This window comes from Manacus vitellinus, unplaced genomic scaffold (assembly GCF_001715985.3).
Source record: "Manacus vitellinus isolate BGI_N305 unplaced genomic scaffold, ASM171598v3 scaffold_17_pilon, whole genome shotgun sequence".
NCBI classification, from domain to species: Eukaryota; Metazoa; Chordata; class Aves; order Passeriformes; family Pipridae; genus Manacus; species Manacus vitellinus.
The window spans coordinates 5779173-5800868 of NW_021939256.1; positions in this window are offsets into that span (position 1 = coordinate 5779173).

Sequence of the window (21696 nt, forward strand, 5' to 3'; positions counted from 1 at the left end):
TTATTGTATGCTAATTAAATCTCAAATCATTCCTAAAATGGTATTTACTGAGGTTTAACAGCTGTGTAATAGAAATAGAACATCTATGTATTTGCTCACCTTACATAAACAGGCTTTTAATAATCAATGGAAATTCAATTAACATGAAAAAGATCCTATGGAAGCTCAGCAATTATGTATATGATCACCTTTTAAGGCCTTCCATTTAGTGTTACTAGAAGCTTAATCCTTTCTTATATATATTCAAATTTTATTATATTACAATTTTTTTTCTCTCCTTCTTTCCTTCGTAATTGTATAACTTCTTATTCCCTCATATCTGCAGAGCTTTCCTTTTCCCTCTTAAGTATCTACAGACTGGTGAACAATATTGTCCTAAAAGAACTCTGTTTCATTTTGTTACTGTTCCATTTATAAACATTTAAATGACTATTTAACCTGAATCTAATATGCTTCTGCTTATTTTGTTGTTTTGTTGTTTGTTTGTTTTTCCTGGTTTAAATATTATGCATAGCTATAAAGGGCAAGTTCTAATTCCTTGCATCCATCAGTGTGGTAAAAACTGAACAGTAAGAGCACTGTCTGAACATATATTTAGCAATATATCACATTTTGGTAATCAGAATCCATCAATACATTGGAGGTCAAGGTAATAGAAATATCAACTGTTTTCCCCAAGAAAGGAAACTTTCATGTTCTATTCCAAGATTAAATACACATATGTAAAAAAAGACTGAGAAGTGTAAAAATCTGATTTTGGTTTTATTTTAAAACAGAAAGCAAAAATGAGAAAGTCTGTGGTAGAAGTCTATTCCTTCACATTTGAAATGCATGTGACATTGCTTGAGCATTTCTAAATTATTAGGTGGAGTTTGACAAGAATGTGAGGTAGAACTGAGATTGCTAGTGAAATGAAATAATTATCAACACAATTTTGAAGAGCTATTTTTATATACTTAATAAAATGTAGGAACGCAATTATTTACTGAACCGGGTTGGAAAATGGAGGTTTTGTTCTGTGGGGAATCCCTGACACCGGGAACCTTGTTTTCTGAATTTGATCAAAATTCTAAAAATTTGAAATTCAGAGTTTTGGGAGTTTGTTTTTGGTTTGGGTTTGGTTTGTTGTTGTTGTTCCTGGTTTTTTGGTTTTGGGGTTTTTTTATGCTGTCCTAGTAAGTCAGTCGTTCTTAAGTTTGAATAGGTAAATGAAGACTGAAGAGTTAGAGAAGCCTGACTGCCAGCTAGATACCCCTTTGCAAAGTGTACCTGAGAGTTGACTTGGGGATCAGAAGAAGGAAAAGCATGTCATGGCTCTGCGTCTTGTTCTACTGTTACTGTCACTGGTAGTATATCTCTTGTCCTATTGCCAATTCTGTTATATCCCTTCATCTGTCTGAATGTCTTTTCAGACCATATTTGTTGTTTCTCTTTCTGCCATCATCCTTACTTTCTCCTGCCCCATCCCCAGGGCAGCATGGGCTGTACTTCCTTTGTATCAGTGTCATCTGTGCCTGCGTCCTGTAGGGTGATGAAGAGTGTCCCTCTACCCTGTAGCCATCATCCTTTCATCCAGAAGCTCCTGGACAGACCAATGAGGTGATTCCTGTATACTGAGGGAGTATTGGTTGTAGAACTTTGTCCCACTCAGCTTGCTGCCATGCACAGAACTGTTCCAGAGGTGTTAGCACTCCCTTGACTCAGGGTTCCTGTGAGCAGTATCATGTGATTTGTTCCTCTCTAGTGTCAAGTATCTAGCTGTAGCACAGAGAGACATTTTTCTCTTTTGCTGATTCTTGCAGAGAAGTGTGTAATCTCCCATTAGGTACCTAACCAGTTCATTCTGAGAAAGAAGAAGAAGTAATATTTTTGTGAAAAGAGTTGTAGGAGATGGAGACACAGAATCCATTTTTGCTATGGGGGAATTGAACTCACGTAAGTAGTATGCTAAGTTTATCTCTCACTACAAACTACAATAAGGTAATAGAGAGGCTGCCAGTCCCTCCCAACACTGTTATTCTATGTTGACTGGGGTCTCTATACTAGTTTCTTAACGTATTGGAGGAGGAAAACAAAAATATATTTAGCACACTATTCGTAACTTGCATAGAGAATAGTTTCACCCTCGTAGAAAACTGTAGGAAAGAACAATGTTTTGCTCTGTACAGCTGGCTTTTAAGCACTGTCTGGTATTTAAATAAAAAATAATTGTTGAAATGTGAGTGTCAAAGGAGTGAGTGGGAAGACTAATTAATTGCTGTTAGTAGACATACTTTTATGTTGCAGGCTGGTTGGAAATCTGTGTTGAATGAGCAAACACCTGTAGTGAAATGCAATGTCTCTGTAAATTCTTCATCCAGTTCAAGAATGGAGCACTTCTAATGGCAGAGAATTTTCAAGGAGACAATACTCTATATTAAAATACTGAATGATTTCTCAATGAACTTGCTCCTTAATGATAAATTTGCAAACATAAGAATTAAAGCAGAGAAAATGAACTTTATAGAAGTTGGAAATGTAAACCAAAATCTAATTTCAGTTGGAATAGTGAGAATTGAAATGTGAGTTCTTTTTTTTTGGCAATGTAGCTGCTACTTTGATTAAGATTTCGTGAAGCATTTCTCTGTATAAATGAAGTCATGCGACCTCCTGAGAACTTTAATGAAAAAATCAATATGCAACAAACTATAATTTAGTGGGACCCACACAACATACACAAGCCCAACAAAATAAGGAAATGAGCCAGTGTTTACCTGTGTATAACTGCCAAACCTCCAGCTGAGAAGAACTCAGCCAGTGACTGTGCTCCCAGACTTGGGTCAGCCCTAAAGTGCTGAAATTATCTTCTTTCAGAACTCTGTATGAAAGGAGAAAAATAAGTGCCTCTGTGTTGGCATGAAGGCTGGAGGACCAAATGAAACTAGAGTGAAAAAATGTCAGTTTAAAAAACATAATTCCCTTCTCTCTGGTAGCATTGATTTCTGGAGCTGTCTCTGAGTTATATGACTTTTAAAGCTCTAAAACATCTTCTCCACTTCTGGTTTGTGTCTGAAGATGGAATTTGAAGAGTCAAATCCCACAAGAAAGGCTCTATTTGAAGCACTTCCAAACCAATCTGGAAAAAAACATAACTTCAGAGAGTTCAGGATAGCTTTTCATAAACATCAAAACATTTTTGTTCTGTCTACTGAAAATTTACTGCAAGTGATTTGAGGTTAAGTCTTCAACAGTAGTATCTTAGGGAAATACCAGCATTAGACTGTGTGCAATATCTTGGGCATCGTGCATGAGGAAACAAGAATAAGCCCACAGAGGTACATTTCAGTCTCAAGCAATCTGTGACCTCAGTCTGTGGTCAATTAAAACAAATATGCATCTGTTGAATTAATTATTTGTAAGGATCATCTTATGTGAGTGTTTCTGGTTTATATTAAAATACTGTGGTCCCAAACTTAGAAGGACATTGATATAAAATGCTGAAAATAAAATAATTACAAAAGTAAGCACAGAAACCATATATAGACTTGGGAAATCACCCATTTGGTCACTCATCAGAGTATTGAAAATGTAGTGTGCATGACTTTTTTTCCCTAAAGACATGAAAGTTGAAAACTGCTAGATTTGCAAAGGATGTCTACATTAGCTATATATGAACATTTTAACAATCTTTAAAATATAATAATCCTGAAACCAATTTATGCAAGTATAGTTTTGCACAAGAATTTCCTGCAGCTGTCAAGTCCTTTAAAACTTTGCTTTTAAGCTGTATAGGTACTACTTGCCTGCTGCTATTCTGTCCTGATACTATTTGTCTTCTAAACACAATATTAAAGTCTTCGTTGTCCTCTGTGCTGCCAGATTCCTGTTTCTCCTGTTCCTCCTCTTCTCTGTATAACGTGGAACACATGTTTTTGGGCTAACCCTTAAACTCTTGACTTCATACTTATTTAAAATGAATATGCTCATTCCTAATCCACTGTAGGATAGCATGGACCTGAGCATATGTGAATTGCCTTTCAAGGAAAGTTTTATTTTCATTTATAGATTTCTTATTCAGAGACCTAAAATTTTAGCATAGTTGTCTAAAGTGTGCTGAAGTGAATCATCTCTTTCCTCCTTTCCATTTTTTTGTATCATTGAATGTAAACTTGCTGATAAATTTACATTCTGTCCTATACATACGGATAGATGGATGGACATAGATGTATAAAATCAGGCAAAAGATCAGATTTTAAACTGATGTAAATTGCTTTAACTCTCTTTCACCATGGATTCACCAACCAGTGCAGAGCTGCAGCACCCAAATACAAGTCCCACTGTTTCCAGTACTTGTTGCTAGGGCTGTAGTACGAAGTCCTGTTTAAAGTACGACTAGAGAAATTCAAGAAAGCAAGAGATAGTAACTGAAATAATTGTACAAGGGGCACTAAAATCAATAAAACATTTTTCATTAGCATGCTTAAGCCTAAACTTTTAAAATTTCTGCATGAAATAAAATTATGTCAGATGTGGAAAAGTCAAGTTTTTATATTTAAGTAGTTTGATACAAGATGTGCAGAAATAGGAAATGGGATTTTCTAATCCATTCCTCTTTTTAATCTATTGGACATAATTTTATAATAAAATCCTCGAATGTTCTCACTATATCATTTCCTAAAGTGCAGTTATTTCTTCCTATTGAAAGTTTTTGGAATACTACTACAAAGCCAGAGTTTTGGGAAAATGCTTTTTACTTTCTCAATGAATGTTTCACTCAGGTCAATAAAAACATGGTAAGACTTGCCCTTACTGACTAACCAAGAAACAACTTCTTGATCTTTTTTTTAAGTGCCCACAGTTGCTCTCTAGAACCCTTAATTAAGCAGCTAAATTATTTCACTCTAAAAAGAAGCACCTGTGTCCCTGAGATGTCAGCAACATTTGACTTCTACCAAGTCCTGTCTTTGGTTTTACCTCTGGAAAGAGAAATCTCTCTGTTGTGTCTGTCTTTACCGTGTGTATGATAATTAGTAAAGGATCTTAATTACAATTTTTGGTTACACATTAAAATGCATCACTATACTTCTGGAAAAATGAATTAATAGTTTCCATAACTTTCATTCTCATGTCTAAGCTTCCAACTCTTCATTGAGATAACTTAGTAAAAATAACATGACAAAAGTGGTGTTTTAAAAACAGTGGGAGCTACAGTTCTACATATTTTGAAATCAAGCCAGTGTTATTTAAGTGCCTAAATGTGGATTTAGAGCTCTACCTTTAGGCATCTGAAATCTGTAGCCGCATCTATTTTAAAACATCCGCTAACATTAGGAGAAGTAATTCATGCTTATTTGAGGTCTGAATTTAAATTTCTTCACTTTGGATTTCCCCTTTTTTTCCCCATCTCCCACAACTTTGTTTAATGTTTCAATCCCCTTACCTCAGCCCATTTTTAAATAGTATATGAATTAACAAATAATAGGCAAATTAATGTTAATATCCACTTTTATCTAAATTCTGTTTCTGGGACTAAATATTGTTTCCTCTGAACTTAAAATAAAAGAATTGAGGCTAGATAAAAATAAAGACAAAATGATGGATGCTCTCTATCTATTTATTTATTTTAGGAAATATCTGGAAAGGGGTATTAACTTCATCTTTTGTAATTAAAACTTTGCAATCTTATATTTTAAAATTAGTTGAACCCTTATTTCCACTCTTCTGGAGAGAAGCCAAGAAGGGTGAGAGTGGGAAGAAAGACCAATGTCTGGATTAGTTTCTCTCTATATGTGTGTGTATATGGGGGCTGTAGACCTCTTCCAACCTATTTAAGGTTTTCCACAATAAAGATGTGGTTTTTTTTCTGTCCTTAAATTGCATGAAAGAAAAAGAATAAATCAGCAGCATTAAACTCTGCATTTTAATGTTCTGAGCATTCACTGTGGGTAGGGAAACTTCACTTCCAGTTATTGCTCCAGGTACATTTTCTGTACAAAATGTGCCAGAACACACTGAAGTACAAGTTGAAAAAGAAAAAAATAAGCCTGGTTGCTTAAATGAGAGAAAAGACTCTAAGATTTGGTTCACAAATTAGTTTAGGCATCTCCCTGCAATCTTGAGATGAACTGCTCTTATCGCCAGTAAGAGATTCCAGAATTTTAGTTACTAAAATTTTCTTGAAGAATCTATAGTGATTGGATTACTTTATAACAAAAACCCGCCTTTAATTTTTGAAAAAGCCTTTCTTTTGTGTGTGAATCTCGAGACTGTCCAACAATATTTCCTTCAAGAACATCCAGAATGTAACAGAGTATCACAAGTATATATAGAGTAGCACAAGAATTGCTACTTTTGTTTTGATGACCCACATTTCTCTAAAATATCTGTGATTCCAACATGATTAAGAATCATTGACATTTTTTCTGCACTCCTCCCTCCCTCAAAATATATTCTACAGGGTTATTTCATCATTTTCTAGGATCAACAATAAAATAGTTATCTGACAGCTAATTTTGCTGATAAAGTTATTATATCTTTAATTATTATGACTTGTTCAAACAAGATGTCATTAAAATGAACATTTAAATACACTCTTCCTTTCACATGAGTACTGCCAAATAAAATTGTGTTGAATTACATAGTTTCGGTCTTGGCAAAATTATACAAATGTAATCCAATGTATAGCTTTTTATATGATGTGTTAATTTTTTAAAATGACAGTTAAATAATTAAATTGGAATGTTAACAGCAGAGGTTCTTTCTTCTGAGAAAATTACATTGCCATTAATCTCACTTCTTGCTGATGTTTTACCTACAGTGCTATCAGAGTTCTAAAATCCAGAGCGGAGTATGGAGCTTTAATTTTAACTTTGCAAATCTTGGAGCAATAAAAATTCAAGATGGTACTCCAAACTTCATCATAATTATGTCACATAACATTGAGATTTTAATAATGCAATTTATTTAACGGCTCAGTAAATTCTGTACCAGTGTGGAATAGAGTCACATATACTAAAGAATACACAGTACAAACTTTTATACAGTTTTGTGTGATCTTCTGATATTTGAAGCTCTGAGGATCTAGAAAGCTTTGTTTTGTTTTTACTTTTAGTTCAATGTAAAAGAAAATATTGTTCATCTGCCCAAATTTATGCAGTGATTATAAATTTTACCTAGGCTATGAATTAGTAAGGAGCTGAAAATATAAGGCAATCCTTTTAATTTTACTTTTTTGTTCACAGAGAGAACTTGTCCTAACTAAGACATACAATATATTCTTTGAAACAAGTTGCATAGCAGTAAAAATGCTCTGTATAAATATTTACTTGTACAAGATGCTTTTCACTTCAACTGCTTTTTATAGGCTGTGCAGGAATTAGTTCAACCAACAGTGAAATGTCATCACCTCTGGAGTAAAATGTGGCAGTTGTTTAACAATGTACATAAATGATACAAAACAGTATACAGTGAATTAAAGTATTTAAATACTTTATTCAGTTGCAACTGCAGAGAATATTTAAGTTGGCATAATGTATTTACTCAGTTTGGACTTTGCCCAGGATGCTGCAGTTAGCAATTTTAGGCTCTTATGAAATGTGCCATGGGATATCTAATTAGCCCACTTGGTCAGCATCTTAGATTTATGTATAGTGCACAGATAATATCTCCAGCAGCATCTTAGTACGGCATTGATTCAGTATGGAGCCAGAATGAAGAATACCACCTACTGAGTGACCAACACCACTTCCTACAACAGCTGGGTTTTCCTTGGAGGTCTTCCATCCCAATTACACAGCAGGCCCAATCTTGCTTAGTTTATGAGATCTGACAAGATCAAAGCCCAAGGTGGTATAGCTACAGACTTATACTGTCTTGTGTATTTGGCTTGCTAGCAAATTTATGTCAAATACATGTATCAAATGATTTCTGGTCAGATGCATTGCTGTTGTGTGTGTGAATGTATGAAAGAGAGAGGAAAAAAAGAATTATTCCAAAACTAAAAAAACATTTTTAAAAAATATACGTATTACAACAGTCACAAAACTTGCCTTTGTCTTCCTCAACCTAACAGACTCTTCAGCTCTGTTCTTTCTGTCAGCATTGAGGTAAGAGCAACAATTTCTATTAAATGTTTGTAAAATTATTTTAATACACATGTAACTTTGCTTTTGACCAGGCTGCTTTTTAACTCACTTCAAAGTAACTGTTCAGCTAGGTAGTCTTAATGTATGTCCTTTTACACATTTGTTTCCTTCTGGAATTAAAGCAGATTGTATTAGTCTTCTAATACACTGCCAAATGAACAGAAGGAAACATTACTCATTTTCCCTCATAATATCCATCAGAGGGTTGTGCTGTGAGCAAAGTCCAACCCGTGCTCTTTCAGGGTGTTCTAGTTTAAAGGGACTGATGTGGTTGAGGATATTGTAACACATGTGCTCATGATTTACTGCACGCACAGACAGTGAACATGCTCAAGACCCACTGGCTAGTGGGAGTCACTGGCACAGTGACCAGTCCTCTGTGCTAGTGCATTGTGTTACTCACCAGTAACACAGCAAGTGAAGCCCAGTGTAAACACAGCACACAATCTTATGTCTTCTAGGAGTTGTAGTTGGAAGCAGAACAAGAGCTGTGCAATACTTGAACTTTACATGTCATCATACCTAAAGGAAAGATATTTCCTAATGTCAGCCAGATACTTGAAATCACCCTTTTCACAAGCTCTGAGGTAAGAGGAGACAAACAGTTTAATTACTCCAGTCCAAGTTCTAAAGACGTGGTTTCCAGACTCCTCTCAGGTTTGAGCTCTTTTCTCCACATCCTTGCTTGACCTCCAAGGAATGCAACATCCATTATTTATTGGAACGTTATTTGCAGCACTAGCGAATTATTCACCACCCAATGACACCATCCCAATTTTTTTGCTAGTAGTCTTGGTGGAGAGCCATCTTTTGTCCAAATGGTAAACAGAATGACCTAACAATTCCACCAATAATTAAGTAATTGCGTACCAATTATTAACCCACTTTAATAAAGTTTTCCCCTGTGCCAAACCTTGCTCTTCAGTGTGCAACTCCAACATGTCTAACTCTTCTAAGAAGAATATATTGGGGCATATACTCTGTGCAAGTGTATTTGTGTGAGCAGTGCACACAGTTCATGGGATCTGGATGCAATAGTAACCTGTCAATTCAAGAGTACAGAAGATTTTTGCTAAATAACCTCTCATGTGGCTGTGATGCCACACAGACTGAAGCAAATGGCTGGATGTAGAAACAACAATGATTTTAGAGGAGTCTTCGGTAAAGAGGTTTTATTTCCATGACTGGTGGTTTCCTAATGATAATGAAATGAATATAAATCTTGCTTAGAACCTCACACCTTAGCCCGAGTCAATGTATATGAGGCCTATATTTACAGCACTGAACTGTTATTTTACAGTCTTCTCTTCCATGTACTTAAAGTCACAATTATTTCTGTCTGATATCTCCCAGGCTGTCATCATCAAAGAAAACAATCAGCTAACAAAATTATTTGGTAATACACATCATTTCATGTTGTCTCCCTTTCTTGTATATCAATATATGTTTTCAGTTTCCTCTGTAGGATTTCCAGATGACAGTTTCAGTACCCTGATTTATATAATTTTTATCTTGTAATTACCTACCTACTCCCAAAGTCTGCTTATACGTCCAAATTGTTTACACGTGAGTATAATGAACTAGTGTTGAAGTTTCTTTGTTCATTGTTTATTCCTTATGGCAATGAAGACTGACTGAGAAACACCACTTTGGTATTTCTTTTCAACCTTTAACTGCATACTAATAGGTAGGTGGATTGACAGGTAGACTGACATTGGCAGGGGTAGGAGAAGTGAAAGGTTGCTTGACAAATCCTGTCTTTATGGCATGTGCACAGTGATCTCCAAAGTAAGGTATGTGTAAGTACCAATTCCTTAGTTTAAGTCTTCGTGTCTCTTGACCTGCACTTCAGTACTTATAACTGACAAAATATGTGTATAGTGGAGAATTTCAGTTTTTATTCTTAATAGGGAAAGTATCAGGACAGTTCAAATCACATACTACTCTTATTAGTACCTTTTTTTGTGTCTCAAGGCCTTTAAAAAATGTGTATCAGCTATTATAAGAGTAAGTTTGGTTTTAAATCCAAAGTTCATCTATATTTAGAATGGTAGTTCTACTTTTATTGTATAGTAATAAGTCACTATCACTTTCTGTTGCCACTATGTGGCAGATATGCATTGTTCATGTTATAGGATCTGTGGATAATATGTTCCAGATCAGCATTATATACCTAGTTTAAAAAGCTGTTCTTCAAGTGGTGGGGTTTTTTTTTTATTTTTTTTTTAATTAGAATTATCAGAATATTCCCAAGCACTGGAAAATTATTCTTCAGCTCAAATTTCTACTTTTCTCTCATTCTGTTTGCATACTCAGTTTAAAAAATCCTCTCTTTTTCTGCTTCAGAAAGCTGAGATGTGAAAGTAAAAGGTGATTGAGAATCTGAATGCTGAACAGCGTAGGCAACAGAGTATCTTTGTTGGCACTTGTGAACTGAACTAGGACAACACAGCTGTATCTGAACATTAATTCCTCAATAATTGATGATTAATCTATTAAAGTTTAATGGAGAGTTGATAAGTAGTGGTCTGACTGCCATGTCACTTGATTGTAAATATAGCAAGTTGCCTGGAAATATGCTTTTTTCTTTTGTCCATCAGAAGCAGATATAAAGGAAGGAGAAAGAAGCACAGAAAGATAGATGTAGGGAGAAAATACATCTGTGAGAAAGGTTTAGGTCAAGGAACCTCTCTTCATCATGGCAAGCGCACAGCTCTGGTGGCAGTCTTAGAGAGTCATTCACACAGATAGACTTCTCATTTGAACATGTCATATGTGCACCTGCTTCGTTGCAATTCTGTGCAACACAAATCAGTTCTAGTGCATTCCACAGGCTTCCTAAGAATATCAGGTTGAGCATGTTAAACCCTTTTTATGAATACATTTTCAAAGCAGTAGGTGGGATTTTAGATGGGAAGAAAACCCAACCCCAAACCAATAACAATAACGAACCACTTGCAACAGAGTAAGTTTAGTTCTGTATTTCTTTGAGAAACTGTTGGAGGTAAAGGGCTGCACATGTCGTTGTAAAGTGACAGTGTTTGAGCAGGCTGTCCAAGAGCTGCACTTAATAATCAAAGCTCAGTTTCAGGGAAATCTAGAGAACACATGGCATGAGAACCACTTTCAGCACAAATAGCCCATCTTGTCTTCACATATACCAGTGGTCTTACAAGTGCAGGCACTATGCTGTGTTGTGGCCTTGCACTTCTTTCTGGCCAAACCGAGGCTTGTCCATGTGTGAAATTCACCAATATGGATGAGACCAGTGTCTTCTATAAATTTTAGTTTTATCTTCTACCAATCATATATCATCATGAAATGGGAATTAGGAATGTGTATCGGTTTCTGTGGAAAAGTACCAACAATATATTTGTTGCATTTGAGTATTTTTTACATTGGATGTTCTAAGATGATTTAAAACGTGATTATCTTTCTCTGGTAGTTTGGGCACACAAGAGAATTTAACATGAAATTGTTTCATCCCATTCATCTGATGTTGCTTTGTATTATATTGTAAGGTGGGTAGGGCATTGTGCTACTTGGGTCAGGTAGGATGCATCATGTCCCAGACAGTTGAGGAAACCAACTCTTACAGTATGTAACTGACTGACTCATTATTTGAATATTGTTCAGAACAGGTCATTTCTAGTCGTACACATTTTAACTATGAAGCAAGAATTTGCCATCAATCTTCTTCACTGTTCACTTTCTTTCATCACTGTGAGGGAAAGTGCCTTCTAGGAAAAAGCACAGTACTAGTTTGAAGCTATATTCTGGATCACGATGGAAAGTTACTTGAATTCAAATAATTTTTTGAACTTAACTATGGTTCACTTTCCTCTTTTTTAAATTAATGAAATCCTTGATGCGTTATAAAGTTTTATGTACTAATGCCTGAAGAAACGTTAAGCTATAAAGATTATGTAGAGTTAAAACAGCATTCCCAACAATGATAGAATGACCTGGAATTCTTGGGCTGGTAGAGCTGCTCACCATGTTACTTCTCATTATGTTTGAAAAGAGAAGGCGAGTTTTAAACCAAGAAAATTAATTAGAAAACGATTCCATTTTCCTTCATTCAAAAACTAAGAATTGGTCATCTGAGTTCTCAGACACTTGGATATAGCAGTCAGTTTAAAACACAGTCTTTGGCTTACTGAAGCAATTTTATATTCTGTATGACAATTCTTTGTAGAATTAATGTGTGATAATGCCACAAATATTTTAAATGTACATTTTAGCATGAAAAGATTATAAATTATGCTTTATTTCAATGATTCTAAATGCTGGTAGGACAATGGAGATGTCTGAATGACAAGTAAAACCAGCTGCAATATGACAGATTAGGTTATGATGAAAGCACGAGCCTAAGTAAATATCATGTGATTTAGAAGATTATATTTAAATGAAAACAAATATTTTTAAAGATACTTATAATTCAGAGAGGAAGAAAGGATTATTAAAGTATATTTATATCCAAATATAGAGGAAAAGTATTTTTTAAAGTCTATATGACATGATTGCAATTTCTATAAGGAAAAAGATGTGCAACCTCAGTGTTGCTGTTGTAATTGAAAGAAATCATGTGCCAAGGTCTGTTTTATGTGCACCTGAAGAGGAGAGAATTTCTTTTTCTATTAATCATATACCACAGAGTATCTTAAGTATCTTAATGTATATTTTCCCTGGCTTCAGGTATATCAGAGTATTTACCTTGATAAAAAAAGCAAACAACAAAACCCCCACAAAATCAGCTCTGTGGTTGCAACTGTAAGCTGGTAAAAGCATTCCAGGCTCTCTTTAATAAAGTACAGTTGAGTGTAGCCATACCATTGATTAAAGGCTGGACATTTTGTGCACTCCTCGTCCAGCACATTAGGAAGCTTACAAAGTATAGTACCAGCCACATGGCTACCTATTCCAATCAGCCCTTGTCACTCAGGTCATGCAAGCAGTGGTTCAGCCTCCTCTTTGGGCTCACCCATAACACCGAGTCTCAGGGGGACCAATGGTCTATCCAGGAGACTGAGTCCAAGCCATACTTTGGCTTACTCAGGAATTTCATGCAGTCATATAACGTCTGTATTCAGGCCTTCCCTTCAAGTGCCTTTATTTCTTCTGTTCCATCTCGTAGTAATAAAAGCTTTGCTCCTGAAGTGGAGAGCTGGAGGAATTTGTTTTCATCTTGCAGAAGTATTACATCAAGATGGTGGCTGTGTGAGTGGGACAACAACAGATGCTCAAAATTGACTGACTTATACAAGATAGAGAGGAGGTCAAAGACTGATTCATGGAAGGAAAGTTCACTAATTCGAGAACACATCTGGGGTCTGGTTTTTTTCTACCTCAAATCTATTATGTAAATGCAAAAACCAATACATTACATTGGATAGGGAGAAGTTGATATGATACCAGGCACCAAACGTCTTGTTTTCACTTGAATGCTAATTGCTTATTCTTTTAATTATTTATTTTATGATATCTCACTTGTATGCAATGATTCCCATCTTCATCTTATGAACATAGCAGTTGCTACACATGTTGCATAACATTAATCATATTTAAAAATCATATAAAATCTTCATAATTAGAAATGTTGTTAAAGGAACTTGTTCCAGAAAGAAAGGTAAACCTGTTACAGACTAGCTACATAGCAGCTTGACAAAGTCTGCAATTAAATTCAGTTGAAGGCCAACCAGACTCAGATGCCACTGCTGGAAAAGTAAAATCTATAAACTGGCATCTGGGTTCTTCATCTGCCAAGATTGTCCCCGGAGTGGTTAAATTATCTGGCTCCTTTTCATGAACTGACAGGAAAAATGAACCAGAGGGGCCTATGTTTGACATGACCAGCAACATAGTAATGTCAGATCCATCTTCAATGGAGTATGAAGATTTCTCAACTCTCACTGATCACCTGTGAGACAGAAAAAACTTTTAGACTCAACAAGTGTCAGATTTTTGACCTCCTATGGTTTAAATTGTTCTTGTATTGAAACCATTGAGCCTTTGTATGGATTTCACTAACTTTTTTTTTTCAAGAGTTGCTATTGTTGCATTTTGGGTGCCAAAGGCAATGGAAAGTTCTTTGTAAAACTCTGTACTTCTGCAGAACTGAATTTGGATGCTTGAAATCTCTACATTTGAAATTCAGCAATGCCATCAAACTCACAGCCTTCTCAAATACAAAGGTAGACAAAATTGCCGAGACCGACTGTTACAGAAGGTTTAGGAGAGACAAGACAAAAACATATATAATTTCTTTGCAATGGAGATTGAATTTCTTGTTTTATCATATCTGAGTAGTGATATGCTCCCATAACTTTGGCCAAAACTGTCCATGCCATGGAGCTGGACTTCCCCATGGTACACAGCTGATTAGAAGTTGTTTTGCAGAAGCAGGACTTGAATTTTAATAGCTTTTGTCATAGTAGTTTTAATAGGTTTTGTCATACAAGTTAAAACTTTGAGGGAGGAAAATTGCCTTTCAATCTGTAGCATCACAGTAGGAAGGAGAAACCTTTCTTTTAACATGGTTAAAGCAGCAGTGGAAGTGGTCACAATTTGCAGGTCTTACAGTTGGCCAGGGTTTCTTTATGTCTTCTCTACCATCAGAAAACTTTTTCAGAACCTCAATTCCCTGGCTGCAAAGCACCATCTGATAATTTTAGCCCATGTCTTTTAATGAGCAGTTATTATCTTTGGTAGATTTTTTTTTCTCCCATCAGTCTTTCCCTGCCTAAATTTCTACTACTTGGTAGTAGTAGTCTGATCTACTTCCTTGTCTGTTCAACCCGTCTTTTTCTAGGATGATGGCCCCAGCCCTCTTGGTTTCTTGCTGCAATAAAAGTTTGATTCTCCTTATCGTTGTGTGTTGTGTGTTCTGGCTCGAAATCAGCTCTCCTGAACGTGCTATTGGCATGTATATTGGCATGAATCAATAACAGCATTTCAGATGAGTTTTCCATAGTGCTGTACAAAGACATTAATGTCTACTCATCCCAGAATACACCTACTTTTTTTTTTTCCTTTTATTTCTGCCCATAGTATTTTGGTAGATCAGATTTATGTGGTGATGGGTAAACAAGCACTGGTCTTCTTCCTCACTTGCTTAGAGTTTGACATCTCCTTTATCTGTAGCACATATTCTTGTTAGGCTCTAAGGGTGAGATTCATGTCCTATGAGCATTTGAATTTCATCTTTTTTCCATTACTCTTCAATCTTCTGCATTTGCCAGACAGAGGAACCAATGAATGCAAGTCCTCTGCTAACAGACAGATCAACCTCTGTGTAGCCCATGTTTCCTCAATTTGTATTATCAGCTGTTTCAGTACCAAACCATTATTTTTACCAAAATCATTTATATGGCATCCCAGCAGCTCAATCAGAAGACTAGATTTTGTTTTGTCACCATTCAATCCAATAATTTTCCCATTGGTAAAATTTACTGTTGTCTGCCTTACAGTTCTTACCCTATTTTACCATCTCTCAGCTTCTCTAGATATTTAATAATTTTTGATATAACAGAAAAATTCTATATTTAACTAAATTCTTATTTAAATGTTATTATGGAGACCTGGGATAAAGGGGAGGGGTTTAAAGTTATTTTGTTGACTGATTGCAAATGCATGAGGCCTATTAATTTTATTTACAAGAGGAAAATGAGTATAGTAACAGATATGTTATTTAATTTGCTTATCACATATTATATTTTTTTCTGACTAGACATTTAAGGTCTGTGTTCTAGTGTTCACATCAAGCACTGTTTTATTGCATTCATCTCAGCTGCAATTATTTGTGAGGCTGCATGCAGTAAAAGTCCTCTTTTAGCATTCTGTGATTTTCGATAGTAAGGGGCAGTATCAGTGTCTGCTTTGTGTCAAGAACCCTTCAGAAGAATTAATATCGAGGTAACTTAAAAGTGAGGGATACATGCTTTTCTTCACTTGAAGGAAAAATGATGACATTTAGGTATTTGAAAATAAGTAAATTAAATTTAAAGGAATTTCAGTAATTTCATTTAATCAAAATTCTCCCTTTCCCGTTGCTAGTTAAAGAAAGTAGTATAATTTTTTGCATTTGGAAAGAAATTTTCAGGGCCACTTATGACAAATTTTACGGTACAGACTTTGATAGACAGTACAACACTCTAAATATGCTCTCGTATTTCAAGTTTGCTTTTTTAAATTTTACCAAAATTATCTGAAAATGAAAGGAAAAATATGTATAAAATATGTCTGAGAATTATTAATATTATTTCAGTACTTTGATACAGTATATTAATTTCATGCTGAATATTTAATACCATTTGTGTAACCACTCAATAGTGAACTGTACAAGTTTCCCTAACATAATACATTAAAACAGCCTTAAAATTTGATTCTTTAAAGTGGGCTGTGAGGAAGGAGAAATGATACAGATGGAGTTATGTTATATTATGGAAGGATGTGTTTCAGCATGTCCAATAGTAAATGGATATGTAAACTGTCATCATTAGCTTGAACTCTTTGAGGCAAGAACGTGTTCTCAATACTCTATAGAGGCCCGGGTCCATTTACAGAACCATATAAATGCATCAGGATAAAATGGGTTAGGTTAGATTTTTTTTCCCTTCACTTTTCGTCTTGGATTGATTACCTTAAATTATTTTCTTGCTAAAGCATTTGAATTACTTTCCTCGCTTATCAGAAAAAAAGGGTAAATTAACATATTGAAATTGCAGAGGGGTTTGCCTGCGGGATTGCAGACACAACTGGTTTTCCCTTTAAGATTTATTTCTCCTCCTGCTTACCTTATTTAAGAGTTCCAGTATTAGCATTTATGTACTAAGGTATTAAAATCAAGGGCTCTACTAATCTACCTTGTGAAATACCTAATTTGTTTAGCTTCAGTGCACAGAATCACAGGAGAGTTAACACAGGGCTCTCATATAAGTCTTACATCTTGTGACAACACAAAGCACCTCTCAGATGTTAATACACTATGGAGCTTTAAACCTCATGCATTTTGCAAATATGACCTGAAAACAAAATTCTATTTCTTATAGGTTTAAATACTCCATTTCTTTGAAATTTGTAAGTTAAATATAGCTGGAATTTTATTTCAAATATTAATGAAAAACACTTGCCCAAAAGTTCTAAGAAATCATTTGGTTTACCTCTAAAATATTTAAACTACTCTCTAATGTTAATGTTCACTTTTTTATTTGTTTTATTAAAAAGTTAAGATGCCAGAATTTTCATAATTTATGCAGACAAAACTTACTCACAATTTCAGGTTAAATAATTTTATTCTGAAGTTTTGTTTTTTATCAAGCTCTTTCTGTCCTAAACTGTGAAACCAGGACCAGAATGAATAGATAAAGAGTCTAAATGAGCAAATGAATAGCTGCATCAGACACCTGACTTTAAATGTCCAGCCAAAAAAAAATAGGGGTTAAAAATATTAAGGGCTCTTTTCATCCAAATTATTAAAAAAAGTACAAAGGTAAAAAGAATCACGAGATTCAATTTTCAGATACTTTAAAATATGTTTTAGTTAAAGACCAAAAAGCATGCATTTATTTAATGCACTAGATTATTTTAGAAAAGTAATGATCAGGCCATGAAATATTTCTCTGGATTTATTCCAGGAAACTTCTCAGCTATATAAAAAATGTGCAAGAGTTGCATCACCCATTTTTCCTATGATTTCTGTCTCCAAAGAAGGTAGAAAAATTTATTGTCTTAGATCTGAAATTTGCCAAGCAGCCCTTCCTTTGGGAATCATCTTCATTACTGTAATTCTTAGAAGCCCAAGTCATAGGCCAATACTCCCTGGTGCTAGTCACTGTACAAACAAATTACGTATAGCTATGTTTTTTCTATAATGCCAGCCAAGACCAAAGCAATGAAAATAAACAATTGTAGCTGTATTTGCTGCAGACTAAAAGCTAGAGTACTAACATCATTAGTCTTCTGCAGAAATTACAGCATGAAATAAATAAAATTATGAAATTAGTAGTATAGAAGATCTAGTTCCTAGAAAACAGCACACTGGAGATTTTTATATCTTAACTTTGGTATATGCTGCCTTGAATTTTATAGTTTCTATCAATGCTGCTTTTTCAGGTTTTTTTTAGCAAGTGTGACTTTCAGGGTAACTTGGTAGATGAATGCAGGATAATTATCTGTGAGTGTCCTGGCAGCATTAGGGAGGAACCACTTAAGTGTCTGAAGCTACTATCCTGCCCTGCTCCCTGGTGGAGGGAGTAGAGAAGGTGTCCCCAAGAAGTCAGCTTTAGCTAGTCATGTTATGCATAGTGGTTCATACATCTGTGATGAAGCAGAAGATGACGTCTGATGTCACCTTTAAAATGCAGTTTAAGCTCATTTGAAAGGAAGCTATATAGCATAACTTAAGAAAGGCTCTGTTTTCTCCCTGAGTTTATAATCATGAAAATAAATCAGAACAAACACATAAAAAGATTGAATTATAGCAGGCAATTCAAACAAAATGCATACTATGCTAGTCCAGTCTACCTCTTACTCACTCTGAATGATAGTTTATTTAATAAGCAATCTTATTGAAGTGGGGTGGTTAGCCATTGAGTAAGTGCTATTCTGTGTCAGGAAGCAGCAGAATCCAGCAGGTGAAGAGTACAATGTAGTGTTTAATCCTTATAGCTTGCTAAGAGCTGAGCCTTTGGCCACATCCAAAGATGCTTAAATATATTTTGGATAGACTGCATATTTTCTACCAACTTGGTGATCTTTTCCCCCCCTCTTGCTGAAACAGTTGACTTATATATTCTGCAGAAGTCTTTTACTCAGGCACACATTGACTACTTAGTTTCCTTTCTGCTTTTTTCATTTGGTAGATGTGAGAAGCTACCAAGCCAGAGGTACACTAAGCATGCTATTTGAAAGTTTTGTGAGTAAGAAATACATGAAGCTGTCATCCCTAAATAGACATATAGGTAAGCACACAAGTAGTACTTTCAGGTTTAGACACACACTTATAAACAAAGGCCCTGCACAATGGATTCCTCAGTGCACAATAAATTCTTCAGTGCACAAAGATGTCTGATAGGTTCTTGTAGATAGATAAGAGCAAACACATTTATTGTGAACAAAGTGCTTGCTCTCTTATCTAACATTGTCTCTGAGATGCTTGTGCAGTTTTAATTGTTTATCTTCTCACCACTGATGTATTTGTTTAGTGCAAAAGCACACCTCCCATGATGATAATTGAGAAAATAAACTATGATGAACTCCACGCATGAACTCCATGCACAGACTCTCATGTGTCCTGAAAACTACGTCAGAATCAACAATGTTGTCATGTTTCGTAGCAGCAGACAGAAAACGGTTTTCCAAGTCATTAGTGAGTTAAATGTCATCATGTTTCCTCTAGGAAATAGCTGTACCAGCATGCCAAAGAAAAGGGCAGTTTTGATGGCTAAGGAATATTGTGAAAATTTGCATTGAAAAATGGATTTTATTTCCAAATGGACAGCATGAGCATTTAATGCAGAGGACAAGAGTTTTGAATAATAGAAGCTCCTTTTAGGTAAATTTTATTAAAAAAACCTGTGAAAAGTTATAACAATAATATGTACCCTTCAATACATTCTGCTCAGTGAATATGTAAGTGCTTTTGAATCATTTATGCCTACATGCAGGAAACTGATAAATTTTGAACAAATTTAATTGAAATCACCCCTGGAGTGAGTCTGAAGGAAGGATTAAATTTAATGGTCTCACAGAGTGTCATACTGTAGCACTCAACTGCTAGCTCTGAACTCTGTATTTTTTCCCAATAAAAGATTCTAAACCTCAATCAACACATGAATGTGAGTTTAATCACATCTCAGAATGAAAATCACTTTGCTATGCTCTCTAATGAGACAGAAGGAAGATGTTGAGGCAGACAAATCACAAAGTTTGGTTTCAATTTAATGACGTGATACAAAGACACAGGAATTCTTTCCCATATGATTTGAAGTGAGTTGTTGTCTTTTATCTCGAATAATAAGTAAAGGCACTATTTAAAAAATGTGAATGTGCTTTTTGGTGTGTCATTGAACCTGCATTACCCTCAGAGAAATGTCCTGGCTGTATCTGGGTGCAGATACATCTTCAAACATGTAATTCAGCATCATCGTTGTAGTATTCATGATCTAAAGATGCATGGCTTCATCCTATATTCCCCAGCTTTTATTTCTGGCCGCAACTTTTGATGGCTTGTAGCAGAGTGTAGTAGTAGAGTATTATATCCTCGTTTCTGTTGGAACACAGCAGAATCCAACACTGCATGTGTATTTTACTGTTATGGGGAGTATATAGCCTTTCATTTAATTTTTAAGTATTTCTAACTCTGTTGCACTTCTGAACTGGTTCATGGGTGATGTCCCTTTAAAGTAAATTTTTCACAGCTAACAGCCAACTGTATTCCTGTCTCTGGAGTCCAGTATCAAACCCTGTAATCCTGTTCACAAAAGCACTATGGGAGCACAGAGGAAGCTGATGTCTGTGGGAAGTGTGCTTTGACCGTTTAGATAGTCTGTGCTTTGAGCTCTGGATTTTATGCAAAAGCTAACTACTCTGTTAAATTAGACTGTAGATGTGGGGAGCACCCAAAAGAGCAATTTTTGCTCACTAATCCAGCTATACCTCAATTTGTTTGAAATCAAAAGATCAATCCCAGTTATTTATAAAAGTACTGTGAAGATAAATTAATTAATCTATGCCAAATTAAGATAAATTAATTTATGTGGTGAGGAATGCCATGGAAAATGCTCATGAGGAAAGTAATAATTCTATATTCAAGAAGAGCTTGAGTTAAAACTGTGCTAAGAATTGATTTCTCACTTCATTGGCTGACCTGAAAAATTGTGGAAAAAATCAATTTTGGACCAACTTGAAATTATTTTCTCTCATTTTTCTCATGGGAACATAAATACATGGAGTAATAAATAAGTTTGGACTCTAACACAACATCTAACTTATCTGGAAGTAAAAAATTTCATTGTAATATTAACTATTCATATATTTTTAACAAATTTCAGGTAAGTATTGTTAAGGAATTCATCCCTTCCAGCTTAATTATTGACAGTTTATTTTGAAAATAGACCAGCAAGTGTTGGGTTTGTTTGTTTGTTTAAGCCCCTATCCCTCCTTCACTGTTGAAAGGCAGTTGTGGGTGAAAAAATAGGGATAGAACAGGGTCTAGTTCATAGCTGTGATGAATCAGGTTTGGTGAGTATGCAGATGGCTGTATTGGCTTAAGCACAAAAATCACCTTTTCACGCATCACCACTGTACTTCATCATCTTCTGCTTTAGTCTTCACAATTTTGAATATTCATGTTTTGCCTTTTCACAGTCTCTTTCAATGTCTAAGTGTTTAGGTAGTTGCATGTTCTCGTTCTGAACCACATCTGATAAGTGCATCTGTCACTTCAGTATAAATACTTCAATGGTTATTAGAGTGGTGCCAATGCTATGATAAGTTCCCAGTGCCATGACAGTGAAGTGACTCCATATAGAATATAAAATAACACCAAAAGTCTTAGTTGCTGGCACACAGC